A 15,002-nucleotide genomic window follows, 5' to 3' on the forward strand; every position below is an offset into this window, starting at 1 on the left:
GGTAAGAGATGGCCGATATAGAATAGCTTGGTTTCTTCTATGGATCCATCAATACACCTTTGGCACTTATAATGCATCCCTAATATTAAGAAATTATTAATGCAAACACATTTGAAGTTTTTTCCATAGATATGCTATTTCAAAATTTTCAAAACTCTATCCTAATGCTTCAAACATTCTTCCCATGTTTTACTATAAATAGAATATCATCAGAGAAAACTGGCACAACATTTTTATTTTCTTTCATATATTGTAGTTAAAAATAATATTCTTGTTATTTTTTAATGAATTATTCAAATCACTTTGACTCAAAAATAATTTTAAAATATTATGATTATTTTTTACAATAAATCAATGACAAGCTAGATATTATCTAATCTTTCTAATGCATACATAATGACCAACATTTAATTTTCATAAATAGAGTATCTACTTTTTAAATTACTCATTTTTTTATTTTAGATGATATGGATTTACCCTTTGAGTTAGAAATACCCAAATACCTTCTTATTATACGACATATTTTTGATACAAATAGAGGTGAATGATAGATTTGTTGAATCTTAGATTTTTTGATGAATCTCATACATATATAAGGTGAAGAACTTAGTTTGGAAACTACCAACTGCATCATAACTATCACAGACACTTCGCATAATAACTACTAACAATGTATAACTATATCTACACCAACATTCCCCCCTTAATATATTGTTCTTGAAATCATCAATTTCACCTTGCCCTAGGGACCACCCTTTAAGGCTTACACATCAAAATTTGTTGACTACATAATGTGTAATTTTTTTAAGAAGATCTTCTGAAGAAGAAGAAAATCTTGAACCAAGTGGGCTCATCAAGTTGTCTCTTGACCCTTAGAAAGATGTACTTTTGAGTTGTGTTCTTGAGCTCCCAGTTCTAAACTCTTACAACATAGTCTTGAATTATTAGACAACAAACCCTAAAAGATATAGAGATCTCTATCATTGCCTAATGACCGCAAAAGGGTATAATTCTTGAACATATACTTTGAAGCTCACTAGACAAAAAGCCATATTGAACTCAACAAAAAATCCCAAACCTGTCTCCAAAACACAACCTTCACAATACATGTATTCTTCAAATCCACCAACATCAACAAAGAATGCAAAAGAAAAACAACATAAACCAAAAAAGCCAAAAATTCTTCTCATGGAAAGCATCATCTCAAAGAGAGAAATTAAGTTAAGATGATGAAAATTCTTCCATCCTCTGATGCCGCCAACCTCCAATATAAAGACTTACACTTTTTCCACTCAATGTTACAAGTGAACCTTTTGAAACATCATCAAATTGTATCAAAAAAATGACCTCAAAAGAACAAAAAATGTTTGATATATATAGCCACATTTAAACTACCAATATGTTCTATTAGACTGATAATGTATTTATGATGATCATGCTTTATCTTGTCATATTAAAAAGGAACACCTTCATAAGCTATGATATTTTGTTGTTCATTTCTGGGAGAGGCTCAACAACTATGATCTCGACCTTTATTAAGTAGTACCTTATCTTCTCTATGAACAACAAACAACAAGCACCCTCAAGAATGCAGGATGCATCAACAAAAACTAATTAAAGAGTTGTTGATCTCATGCCTTCCACTACTATTTTCCTTTGAAAATGAATACAAATAGTCAGCCAATCAAATTACATCATAAATACAAATAGTAAAGGTGTCCTAAATTGAGATAAACCTTATACAAATAGTAATTATATTATCCAAAGAATCCTCTTAACTATATATTTTTTTATTTTTTTTATAAAAGTGGATAAAACCACTGAATTATATTAATAAAATTGTTTCTTACATGGTGTCTAGTTCCAAGAGCACTGAAGGGAAAGAACCAATAAGAAAACCCTTCAATATTACTCAAATAACACAAGCCTATCTACCCATTACAAGAAGCCCATGGGCCGAATCTACCCCAAAAAACCTTCCCAATTACATAACAAGCCTCATTAGATATAAAGGAAGCTACCAGAAGAGGCATACAAGAGAAAATTTTGAAAGTGAAACACCAGGCAAAAGTACACCCATCAAAAAATGAGAATAAGCATCAAAATTGGGCCACCCCTATCTAAGAAGCACAACTCTCCAAACCACTAATTAGTATGATACCAATAACCATAAGTGAAATTATTATAAGAGATCCTACAAAGATAAATATTGAGAGAAAACATAATAGAATCCAAATAAGGAGAAGGGGAGGATGTTGAAGACCCCAAGGAACTAGGATAAGACCAAGCCATAGGATATCCCACAACAACAATGAAAAAAAGAGTAGCAAGATGAGAAACCATCTCATATACCAAAAAATCTGCATGTTCCAATTTCTCAAAGACAGCCACCATCCTCCAAATCTAAAAAAAACTTTCCAAATAAAGTAGAGCATCTTACCCAATGAATAATGACACCAAAGAAGGAATAGACACAATAAAACCATCAGCCAAACCCAGATATAAACCAAACCAGTAGAGGGATCATTATAGAAAGAACCAAAACCAAACACGAAGCCTCATCGAATGAGTAGTAGCCACTACTAGACCGTGATAAGCAAGAAACCTGCAAGAGGAGTGAGTAAACCATGATGAACATATGCTTCAACATGACAGGAAGAAATGAAGATGGCAAAAGGAAGATAAGAAAATAATGATGAGAAAAAGCCAGTATATAGAAACTCATCCCTTACTAATTGCCAAATCGAAAACAATCAGACGAGGACTCTTCCATCTCATCATTACAGAACATGCAAGTGATTGGAAATCTGAAAGATAAATCGAGAAATGATACCCAAGCCTTCCAAACTCTTTAACATGATTACCAATCAAATCGCCAGCCAACAATCAATATAATGATAAAAATATGCCCATAATCAAACCACCAACCTGCAAGAACTTGTAATGATAAAAATATGCCTAGTCAGAGCAACAGTCACACAAAACTGAGCACAAATTGAAATCCCCAAACAATGAGTGATTCAAGCCCAAATACTCATGTAGCCACCACACTCACAAAGACATCAATCCCACACAAGGACAATTTCCTCCCACCCTATCAAATAATGATAGATCAAACACAAAGCCAATTCAAACAAGAAGGATATAGGTCAAGAAAAAACAACCTCAACATCCTCCTTGCTCCATCAGGAGATACGTACTGAATATTCCAACAACAAATATGTTTCCATAAGGCAAGACAACACCCTCCTTGCTGTCATATGCGAATGAAAAACTACACCCAATAAGGAGTATGATGAAGGCTACAAATCATGACCAAAGACCCTTTAAAGAAGAATATTAATGCAAGAAGCAGGGATGTCCCAAGGATGCACCTCTAAGTACTCAACACATTCAACAACAGCCCTATTGGCCAAGTAATCCACAATAATTTGTATCTCCCTATAACAGTGTGAGATAGTAAAGGTAGAAAAACACTTCAACTGTGCAAGAATAAACTCGAACAAGTACTATAGATGCTAGGAAACACATTTCTTAGCAGAGACCGACTGAAATACTAACATTGAGTCCCCTTCAATAACAATATCTTTAATGTCCAAAGAGATGGCAAGATCAAGACAAAAAGATAACACTTGAAATTCTGCAATATTATTAAAGCCAACACCAATATATTTCCCCACAACTTTAACAATCTTAGAATTATGATCAAAGATGACCACCCCAATTCCCGATTTCCCCGGATTACCCTTAGAAGCCCCAAAAAAATTTAACTTAAAGGAGAATTGGGGGGGAGACATCCATTTAGCCATCCTATGTTTGAGAAGTGAAGACAATCCAGCTATTAAAGCCCCATGGGAAGGAATAACATGAAGTGAACACCATTTCCATGTTACCCAATTATCCCAATGAGAAAAGGACCTCAAATGTTCCAAATTTTTGAAGATGTAAGAAAGAACCACCTCAGAAATGGAGGATAGGATTTGTCAAGAACTTCTTCTAATGAAGCTGATTTATGTTTTAAAATCCTAGAGTTCCTCTCCAACCAGATGTTCCAAACAAGAATAGAAGATGCCACTATCCAAAGAGAGGAATAAAAGGATGATGAATACAACAAAGGCCAATCCATGAAATGCGACAATAAATTAGGACTAATAAAAGAAGACCATCCAAGCATTCCAAACTGCCAGTACCAACAATCTAGAGAAAATAGACAAAGCAAGAACACGTGATCCATGGTTTCCATACAATATCCAAAAAATACACAAGGGAAAACCACAGTAATCCCAAGCCCATCCAATGTAATCTCAATGAGAACTCTATCCTGAACTGCCAACCAAGCAAAAGAACCAGCTTTAGGAAGACAAGCTGAATGCCAAAAAAGATTAGGAGGCTAAGAGGAGGAAGAAGAGCACTGAGACAAAGATTTATACCCCTCCTTTACTGGGTAAGAGCCTGAGGCACTCCTAGTCCACACCAAGATATACTCTTTATCTTGAAACACAAGAGATATTTTCTGGAGCTTCACCTCAAAAGCTACTCTAAGATCATAATCAATTGGAAGAAAAGCAATAGCCTTCCATCTAGCTACTAGGTAAGGACCTGAAGAAATAATGTCAAAATAATCTACTACAAAAACTCCCTAAAGAACCGAAAGAATATCAAACAAAGGAGACCAGTCCCGAATGGAAGATAATGTAGGGTGACCATTCCAAACTTCATCCCAAAACTATGCCTTCTTCCGATTATGGACAACCCAAGAAATGTGTGGAAGGATAACCAATCTACAACTAACCAAAAAGTTCCAAAAAGCTGATCCTTTCAGAAGAGATGAAGCTATGAAAATCCTTTCTCTAGGGCCCCCCCTTAAGTACATAGCAAATATAATGGAATCCCATTTACTTAATAGGTCTGAGTATAATTTCCTGTTAGGATTGATGATAGTCCCAAATATACTGAGAGGGGGGCTGAATTAGTATCTAACTAGTTTACATAATATTTGACCTTATTAAGTAATTTGCATTCCAAAACAATCTACTGGTAAACAAGAATTAATGTGGTAAATAAGAACAATAAAGAAAACATAGAAAGAACACCATAACACAAGATATTTAATGAGGAAACCTGGTGTGGTAAAAACCTCAGTGGGATTTGTGACCCACAATATTCACTCACTGGCCAATGAATGCATATTACTTACAAGAGGGGCCTGCACATGTAGGAAGGCCAATTGCCTAGAGCTCACTACTCAATTACAAAAGGAAGTCTCACTGAATTACAAAATGGATTATGAAAATCCAATATAATGTACTGCTACAAAAAGCATCTGCTATGCCAAGTTCAGTACCGGTTTAAGCTCATACAATAACCATTAACCTTTCTACAAAATCTGCGTTGATATTTACTCTACATATCCATCATATCATATATCCTCTCACCAAATGATCTACAATATCTCATACTTATATATGAGTATTATTACAATATTCCATATCGGCTTACAAAAAGATATTACAATTAAATACAAAATATAATAATCAAAATCCTATTGGCTAGGATGTCGGTGAACATTATTGTCGCTGCCAGTAAAGTATCTATCGGTGTCGCTGCCTATCGATGCCATAAGATTGCAAGGTTTTCATCAATGAAAACACCTTCAATCACCTTTAACTACTATTAGAGTGTGCAATGCCAACAATCTCCCCCTTTGGCATTGATGGCAACACTCATGAGAAAAATTCAAAATTGTATCCAAAAATTAAAGTCCAAAAATCTTACCAAAACTGTGTGTTACCCTTGAGCAGATGATCTCTTTTGCAAGTCATTTTTCTCAGTTCTACTACTTCCCCTTTGACATCAATGACAAAGGTTGTCAAAATTTCAATAAGTTCAGTGCTCAGCTAGTATCTTGTAATCGGTTGGTTACACTCTGGAATAGGTTTGCTAGTACCAAATTCAGGCTCTGAGTGAACCTGTTGATATCCTTTAATGTTGCCTCTGTTCTCTGAATAGTACCGGTGAGGTGATGCATTTTCTCTTCTGGTGTCTTATGTCCCTGAATAAGTGCCTCTGAGATCTCTTTCCTCAAAGAGATGAGGTTATCCAATTTAGGACTGATTCTACATTTAAGTTCTTTTTCCTTGCCTTTTATTCTTTCCTTCTCTTTCTCCAATTTTTCAAGTTTCTCCTCAAATCCAGCTATCTCCTATTCTATAATTGATATTGGTTCAGATGAACCAACGATATCATCAGCTATATCATCAATTTCTTTTTGCACTTTTCTGATTTCCTTATCAATATCCACTGTTAGAAGATTAGTCTTGCAGGTGTCTCTATACAGTTCCTTAAGTTCCATTATGGTTGTACTGAATGCCAGTAAAAGAGTGTCAATGTGTTCTGTGCACTTCTTTATTGTCTCTTTAAATAATTTTTGTTTTTCCTTATCCATTTTCTCCTTAAATGTCTCTTTATTTATTTGGTCCATAGTCAATATATTATCGGTGATGTATTTAGATAATGTGTCTATCTGACTCAAAGAATCCTTATTATCTACATTACACTTGGGTGCAATCAATTTAAGAATAGGAATGGTATCATCTATAGCCTTATATGCCAATACATTACAATCTGTAATTTTCTTAATAGAATCCAAACGCACTTCAGTCACATTTGTGGGTCTGAATTCAATCATGGAAGTACCAGATGACTATCAAACTACCTTAACAATCTCCATGCTGCCAGTGGTAGTAACAACTTTGCTTTTCTTAACCTCTGGTAGGTCAGTTTGTGTTTGCATTTCAACTGAAAAAGGTTTAGGCTTCTCAGCATTTGCCAGTGGCATTGTCTCTGTATGAACCTGTTTCTCAACCTATTTCTCAGCTTGTGTCTTGGTCTGTTTTATTGTGCTCTCTTCTACCATTATTTTTATTGTTCTTTAGTGTTATCAGCCAGTTTTTCTGATGGTTTTTCAGTTGTATCCACTATCGGTTTCTTTGTCTATACCTCTGCACTGTCCACTACTAGTGACTCAATTGGTTTCACTATATTCTCTACAGCCGGTTTCTCTATCTCTGTCAGTTTTTCAATGTTTGCATCAACAATACTGTCAATAACCATTTCACTAACCCCAATCTCAATGTGTTCAACTGGTCTTCCAACTTCAACATTTTAAACCTATGTTCCAACATTGTCAGTCAGTTGCTCAGTAGAAATATCTTTCTTCTTTTCCTCAGTACTTTCTTTATCAACTACAATATTGACCTCCTGAGTGTATATGTTCATTGTGTACAAAATTTCAGACTCGGGATTTGTATCCTCATGTGGAGTCTCCACATTCTCAGTAGTCGGTGTGTCGTCAGTTAGTACCGATGGAGTAATTAAAGGTGGTAGAAGGTTATCTGTAACTTTTATATTAGGTAGTCCACCTACCTTGCCTTTTCCTTTGTCCTTATCCTTTTGGTATACCTTCAATGTTTTTGGTCTTTTTAGTTCTTCTTGTTTTTCTTTCTCCACAAAGAAGATGTCCCATTTATCTGTTGTCTCTTCTGAGATCTCATTTACTTTGCCGACCATTAGATATTATAGGGTGAACATCTAGCAGTTTCTCAACCTTAATTTTCTTGTCTAGCTCCATAATGGCTAACCTTTTAGCATCTAGTCGCCTATACAAATCACTAGGCAAATCATCTACAACCTCTATCAAAACTTTCTTATAAATATCAAGGTGTAAGATGATATTTTTTTCTATGCTTTCTTTCTCCTCATTTGTAAAAGTATCATACAATTTACTTACATTTGATAAGATACCATCATTTGTTATCTCATTTAATAGGTTGTCAGGTGGAGGAATGACCTGTTTTTCCTTTCTCTTTCTAGGTGTCATCTTCTTAGCGGGTGGCCTTACTGCTTATTGCTTCTGCCTTGTTGTCCTAGTTTTCTTGGGAGGGGGAGAGGGTACTGGTGAGGTTTTTGTCTTCCTATCAACTCTTATAAACTCAGTAGGAATTTTACTATCAAAGGATGTACCAACTGGTGAGAGATGAGCCTCTGATTGTAATCCTTCCAGATCACTTTCCTTGATACCAGTGATATTCATTATGTTTTCCTTTATCTCTTTCACCTATTTGGTTGCACTCTTGATATATTTCTCCCTTTTCTTCCTTTGTTTAAGTATTTGAACACCACTTTCTATTGTCTCAGCATTACCAAAAACTTTTTCTTTCAATTCTCTAGGGGCTTCAAGTGGGGCTTTGGCATATGTTTCAATTATGTTTACATCAGCCTCATATCCCATATCTGTCACCAAAATAGTTCTAGCAAGAACTGCCTCCATCCAAATTTCATCCTTCTTAATCACAAAACAAATTTCTTTCTCATACTTGTTGACAATACTTTGAGGTAACCTTTCCCTAGTCTTAATTTTTTCTTTAAATGCTTGGAAATACTCTGTTATTTTGTTTTTCTTGTTTGTCCCCATGCGAGTCAAGATATCTAGCAATTGCTTCCCTACTGGTATATCATAACCAAAGTCTTTCTTGCCTATACTAGGAACCTCTTTTGTAAGATATAGCATCAAGCATACAAGAAGATTGGCAAAATAGAAAGTACCTTTCTTATCTCCTTTTATTTTCTTCAAATTGTCAATCAATTCATCTTTCAACCACTCACATACATCTATCTTGGCATCCTTTTTGACCATATCATATGCACTTTTAATACATAGACTGGAAACTGAGTTCAATCAGTTAGCATGTGCGGTTTTGTATCCTAATATCATGCTAATGAATCTAACATTTTCATCTTTTACATCATTAACTCTTAGGGATTTTCTGTCATAGGTTGCACCAGTTAAAGTCATCATAGTGTTGTTTGAAACTTTCTTAGTTTTATCTAGACTGCTACCAGTGGAGGGTAAGCCACTCACAACCCTAACTGCTTCTCTAGTGATTTTATGAATAGAGTCAAGCCAAAAGAATTCTCCATGAACTCTACTGAGTACAATCCTTACAACTTCCTTAGGAAATTCTAGAATGTCAAGGATATCCACAAAACCTAGGGTCTCTATAGCCTTATGCTTGAATTTTATAGTTCCATTCCCATCACAAATAACATTCTTATACATTTTCATGATTTCTTCTGAACCTAGTTCCTCAATGTGGTAATGTATGTAAATTCTAGGGACTTCTGCAGATGCAACTCCTTTAGGAATTTTTGAAAATGAACCTAGGGTATCATCCTATTTTGCTACTTCGGGGATAATATTGAAAACGGGCCTAGGGCATTTAACCACTTCTATAATGGTAGGGTTTGCAATGAATTCTGGAGTAGAGGAGGAAGCCATTGATAAATACCTTAATCTACCTGATAGGATTGGACGCTTGAAATAACTTGCTTCACTTCTTGCTATGGATGCCTTCACTCAGTTTTTTGTGCTCTTTGAAAGTTTGAATGCTTAGTGAATGAAAAAGAGGGAAAAATGTTGATTTATAATGTCTTTTCCTTCAACAACCACAATAAATGCCTATCAGTTAAGTGAAAATTAACACATCTTCCCGTAAAGAAGAAGTTCATCTTTTCACCATAAACTGAGGGTAAACTTGCATGATTTTCAATTTGCTACAATACCCCCAAGGATTAGTTTTTAGTTGGATGAAGAATCTCCTACCGATGGAGTGATACTATGTTCTACTGGTGAAGGAATAGTCTCAACAACATTTTGATCTCTCTTTCTAATCCATTGTTTTGAAAATTCTTCCTTTACCTCATCTACCTTTTCTTTTCTTTTCAAATTGGGTCCTTTGTTATTTGTTGTTGATGCCTTACTTCTTCAAAATTTTGCAATATGTCCAATCTTGTTACAAGCATAACAAGTCACATTGTCTTTCTGAATAGCCTTTCCATATCCTATGCCAGTTTGTGTTCTACATTGATTAGATAAGTGTCCAGATCTTCCACAAACATAACATCTTACATTCATTCTGCAATTTTCTGAATTGTGACCAATTTTGTTGCATTTGAAACATTGACTGATGGGTGCATTAGTGTTCTGATAGTTTCTAGATCTACACTGATTTGCTCTATGACCATACTTGTTACAGTTAAAGCATTTCCCATGAAATTTGTAGGCATTATGTTATCTTACTGGTTTGCTATGATCATGATTGTTTGTAGTGTCATAGCTTTCACCAACTTCAAAGCCAAGTCCATTAGTATCTCCATTAGGTTTCTAATTTTTCAGCATGTTATCAAGTTCTTCTGAACTTTTCTTGAATTTCTCTTTGTGTTGATTTGCAGTAGCCAACTCATTTTCCAAAATTCCCTTCTGTCTCATAAGTTGGGTTTTATCATGTTCCATGTGAATCATATCTATCTTTAACATATCATTTTCATGACCGAGTCTTAGATTTTCATTTCCAGCATCATTGAGTCTCCTAGTCAAGTCATTTTCATTCTTCTTTCTATCTTCAATGTCTTTAAAAAATCTCATAGTCATGTCTTGCATTTCATTCCTCAAGGTTATGTTTTCTTGCCTCATCTTTCTTACAAGGTTATTAAGAGTTTCCTTTTCATCATCATCATTTTGTATCTTCTCATGAAGTTCTCTTCTTTTGTTTCTAGCAATAGTGAGATTCTCCTGAAGTCCTTGAATGAATTCTTGTGCAGTCTTCAGATCATCTTCAAGTTTGATATTCTTAAACTTTTTTGCATCAAAGTCTACAAGAGTTGTTTCCAATTACTTTCTCAAGTTTTCCATCTGTACCGGTGTCAGAATCTTCCTCAAGTTGATAGGCTTTTGAAAATAGAGGGCTAAGCTTTGTACCAATTGTTAGGATTGATGATAGTCCCAAGATACTGAGAGGGGCGAGTGAAAGTATCTAACCAGTTTACAAAATAGTTGACCTTATTAAGTAATTTGCATTCCAAAATAGTGTACCAGTAAACAAGAATTAATGCACTAAATAAGAATAATAAAGACAACATAGAAAGAACACCATAACACAAGATGTTTAACGAGGAAACCTAGTGTGGGAAAAAGCTCGATGGGATTTGTGACCCATAATATTCACTCACTGGCCAATGAATGCATATTACTTAGAAGAGGGGTCTACACATGTAGGAAGGCCAACTGCCTAGAGCTCACTACTCAATTACAAAAGGAAGTCTCACTGACTTACAAAATGGATTATGAAAATCCAATATAATGTACTACTACAAAAAGCATCTGTTATGCCAGGTTCAGTACAGGTTTAAGCTCATACAACAACCATAAACCTTTCTATAAAATCTGCCTTGATATTCACTCTACATATCCATCATATCATATATCCTCTCACCAAAAGATCTACAAGATCTCATACTTATATATGAGTCTTATTACAATATTTCATGTCGGCTTACAAAAAGATATTACAATTAAATACAAAATACAATAATCAAAATTTTGTCGGCTAGGATGTCGGTAAACATTATTGTCGTTGTCGGTGAACTATTTGCAGGTGTAGAGTTTGCTGGTGCTGGTGCGTGCTGATGCCATAAGATTGTAAGGTTTCCATCAATGACAACACCTTCAATCACCTTTAACTACTATTAGAGTTTGCAATGCCAACATTTCCAAACAAGTTTATCCCCCAATGCTTTGTTCTGAGATACTAAATCTTGGATACCCACTCCTCCCATCTCTTTAGGGCAGAAAACTTTATCCCATGCTAGAAGGGGAAGGTTATTCTTGCCCCCATTGTTATCATTCCAAAGAAAGGACCTTAAGGATACCTTAAGGTCTTGGACAACTTTGGGGGGAGTCTTAAAAATAGACATCAAGTATGTAGGAATGGCATTAAGAAATGATTTAATTAAAATAATCTTACCAGCCAATGTGAGCCATTTATGGTTCCAGAAAGAAATCCTAGAAGATATCGCATGAACCACTTTATCCCAAAAGGAATCCTTATTCAAGCCAACAAAAAAAAAATGCCTAAGTACTTACAAGGGAAGGCTCCCACTTGGAAGCCCCAAAATTGAGTGAGTCTATCCTTAACCAGGGGTGACACATTAAAAAATAAAACCTTAGATTTCAACTCATTAACTTTCTAACTAGAAAATGAAGAGTAATCAATAATAATCGTCTTGATAACTCTAGCCTCAGTCAAGGAGGTAGAACCAAATAAAAGAGTATCATCCACGAAAAGACAATGGGATTGCGAAGAAGGATACCCATCTATTTTAACGCCACTCTACTTACCAAATGCTCTAGCATCAGAAATGGCCCTACTTAAAGCCTTTGCCAAAAGTATAAAAAAAAAAGGAGAAAGAGGATCCGCTTGCCTAACCTCCTGAGAAGAAGATAAAACCCCGAAGGGGAGCCATTAATCAAAACTGAGAAATGAGTAGAAGATATGCAAGAAAAAACCCATTTAACCCAACTATGCACAAACCCAAAGCGATTCAAAACAACAACAAGGGACTTCTAGTTAACTCGATCATAAGCTTTAAACATATAAAGTTTAAGAATCATAGTCAGAGTCCTCTATCATGAAATAGAGTGCAAAATCTCATGAGCTACAATTGCACCCTCTGCGGGTTTCCCTACCAGGCACAAAGCCACCTTGATCAATGGAAACTATCTTTGGAAGGAGCCTGGGAAGGGAAGGAGCCTGGGAAGCCTAACCAAGATTGCCTTGGTAATAATCTTATATAAAGTATTACAAAGGGCAATAGGGAAAAAATCAAAAAAGGAGCTAGGGTTATGCATGTTCGGAATAATGGCAATAAGAGTAGTATTGAGCTCTTTCAAGATCATTCTATTCCTCCTAGATTCTTCCAAGGCTAGCAGGACATCATTCCCCACAAAGTCCCAACACTTTTAAAAAAATAAAGTCGTGAATCCATTCGAACCCAAAGCCTTTTCCGAATTCATGGAAAAGACCACATCTCTTAGCTCATCCAAAGAAAAGGGAGCCATAGGCATCCTATTATCCTCCTAACTAAGAAGAGGGGGGACCAAATTAACAAAAGTATTATCTAAGGAAATAGGCTCAGTCGAGAGTAGAGACTTAAAAAAGCTAACTGCTTCAGAAGCAATAGCATCCTCATCTGACAAACTCCTCCAATTAGAATCAATAATACAAGATATTCTATTATGTTGCCTCCTAAGCTTAGTTGAAGAAAGAAAGAATTTGGTATTTCTATCACCCTCTGATAACCAAAGATGCCTATATTTATGCCTCTAATAAGATTCTTCCCTTGCAAAAACTTCTTCCAATTGGGTTTTCAATAATTTAAGCCTATCAAAGGCCAAAAGATTCATACCCAAGATGAGAATAGCCTTGTTAACCTATTCTATTTCTTCCCAAATCCTATCTTTTTCCCCAAAAATATTCTTGAAATGTAAATAATTCCAAACTCTAATCTTATTTTTTAAATAAGCTAATTGTTGGTATTATGGATGTGTTGCATTAGTTTTGTCATTGATGTCAACACTTATCCTTCTGGAGATCTTTGGTTATGTTGAACCGACACATTGTGTTCATAGGCAAGTTTAGTGACTTATATACAGTCACCGATATATTGTTCACCGACAGGTTATATTGTTCACTAGCACTAAGGATGACTTGTTATCATTTGGAGATCACTTGGTTATGTTGAAGACATGGTTTGGATACTTGGTTTTGGTATTTTGGTTAATGGTCTAATCGGGTTGACATATTTGTTGTTACCAAAAAATTTGTCTAGGTTATGGACCAGTATGCATTATCTATTCCAGATAAGTACAACACCTTATGGAGATGATTTATTAATTGGATATTGTTGTAAATGTATTGAGCTGATATGATGCATTGTATCTTGACTTATTTTTAATTAATTTTATTGTAATATTCTTAGTGAGCTGACCTACACATTGTTAGACACAATGCACCACTGAGAGGGGGAGGGGGTGAATTAGTGGTTCTCAAAACTTTTCTTTTGAAATCCTACAGGAGAAACACAGGTTTGTGAATCAAGCACAATGCAGACTTACCGGTTAGTAATGAGACTAAGTGAAATACACACACACATAAGGAGAGACATCACATAACACTAACATATACAAGAAAAACCCAAGATGGGAAAAACCTCAGTGAGAAATGTTGTTGGGTCTACTTCTCCAATCCAACCTCACAATAAAATTTTTTTTTCAAAGTTTAGGGAACCAACCCAAGGAGCACCAACCCCTACCCGATTCATGGGATAAAACCCAAAGGAGCACCAACCCTTGACTTTAGGGCACCAACCCAAGGAGTTACAACACAGTGATCACAATGTAAACTTCAAATACATAAGTAGTTATCTTGTTACAAGTGAATCTTGCAACCTTTTCAAATGCCTTACTTTGATGGTGAGATACTTTCTCTGCTACACCAACTCACTCTTCTACTTATCTTCACCTACTACCCCTTTGTTGGATCTCCTCCATAAACTCTTTGTACTCTACCAGTACTATACTCTACTGATTCTTCTCTACAACCGGTTGAACGCTTTAACCAAGTTTTCTCTCAATACCACTTTCTTCATAGAAGCTAGCCGAGCACTTGGCTGATTTGCTCTTACTTGCAGAAGTCTTCAACTTCACAATCACACCATATTCTTCTCTCTTCAGTAGTAGCAAAAAATATCTTTGGGCTTTTACTTATAGCCCAAATTTCCCACCAAAAGCCAATTCAAAATCTAGGTGGTTAGGATTTCCTCACCATCCTCGAGGCAAATCAAATCCAATCAGATCTTGCATGATCTGATCTTTCTAACATCTGAATGCATATCTCCACCATAGTTGCATCTCCTCGATCATGCCTTTCATTTCTAGCAACTTTCTTTTTACCCTTATAGCTAATCCTTCGGTCAATCATGAAAGATCTATCAGGTTGTTTCCTTCATAGCCTTGATCTTCTCAATTTCTCTTAGCTGGCTCGCAGTTGTCTTCCAGACCTCGAGCCTCAAACTCCTGCAATCACTCTACAGCAAGTCCCATGATT

This window comes from Cryptomeria japonica, unplaced genomic scaffold (genome assembly GCF_030272615.1).
Source record: "Cryptomeria japonica unplaced genomic scaffold, Sugi_1.0 HiC_scaffold_16, whole genome shotgun sequence".
NCBI lineage: Eukaryota > Viridiplantae > Streptophyta > Pinopsida > Cupressales > Cupressaceae > Cryptomeria > Cryptomeria japonica.